Source organism: Alexandromys fortis, unplaced genomic scaffold (genome assembly GCF_014885135.2).
Source record: "Alexandromys fortis isolate MF-2015 unplaced genomic scaffold, M_Fortis_MF-2015_v1.1 scaffold_130, whole genome shotgun sequence".
NCBI classification, from domain to species: domain Eukaryota; kingdom Metazoa; phylum Chordata; class Mammalia; order Rodentia; family Cricetidae; genus Alexandromys; species Alexandromys fortis.
In genome coordinates this window covers 3,212,595-3,213,442 of record NW_026068016.1, presented here as the reverse complement: position 1 = coordinate 3,213,442, position 848 = coordinate 3,212,595, and positions in this window count along the sequence as shown.

The following is an 848-nucleotide window of genomic DNA, read 5'->3' as shown; positions in this document are numbered from 1 at the left end:
AGTGCAAAACCAAATATTTCCAGTAAAGGTAATAGTAACTATTAGAATCCGTATTTACTGATCACTAGTTAGAAGCTTGAAATGGAAAACGGTATGCCCTTAAGCTTCTTTAATTCTCAAGGCACTACTCTCGACACGAGTACTAGGCACAAGAATACTGGAGACAAAACAAGACTAGAGATCTGGAACCCTGCCAAGACTCACAAAGCTGTTAGGCAGCGTGGGTTGCCACATTTCACCCCAGCATCCTCACATCTCATCGTGACACTTACCCACCTGTCCGGGATAAATGCTACCTGACTGTCCCTCAAGAGGCAGGGAAAGCCTGCCAGTCTTGTTACAAATAAACAAAGGCCACACTGCCTGGGTGCAGCAATTTCTTACCACCTCTTCGGGTATAGGCGCTGCCAGGGATGAGCCTCCAAAGACAGCAGCTGGTTTCAGAAGGGCAGAAGCTGCAGAAATGGCTGGAATGGTGGCTTCTGGTATGTCGTTAACTTTGCTGTTAGTAGTTCTGGTGACAGATATCATGGAACAAAACTTTCTAAACAAAGAAATTTAAAACTATTTCAACAGGAAAATAGTTGGCAACTAAAATAATGCAAACTTTAAACCTTATAGCTTGTTTTTTCTTCTCCTCCTTCCTTAGCCTTGTGTTCACACAGGGGTTTGCTTACTGTCTCATGAGACCGACAGGCATCACAATGAAGGCAGTAAAGAACAGAAGAAGTCAGAATCGTTTTGGCTACTGCAGACCTTGAGTCCCAGTTCTCAGTAGTAATCACTATAGGAAAGGCATGAGTCTGGCTACCTAACAAAGGGGACGCATAGGTGTCTTAATAACATGC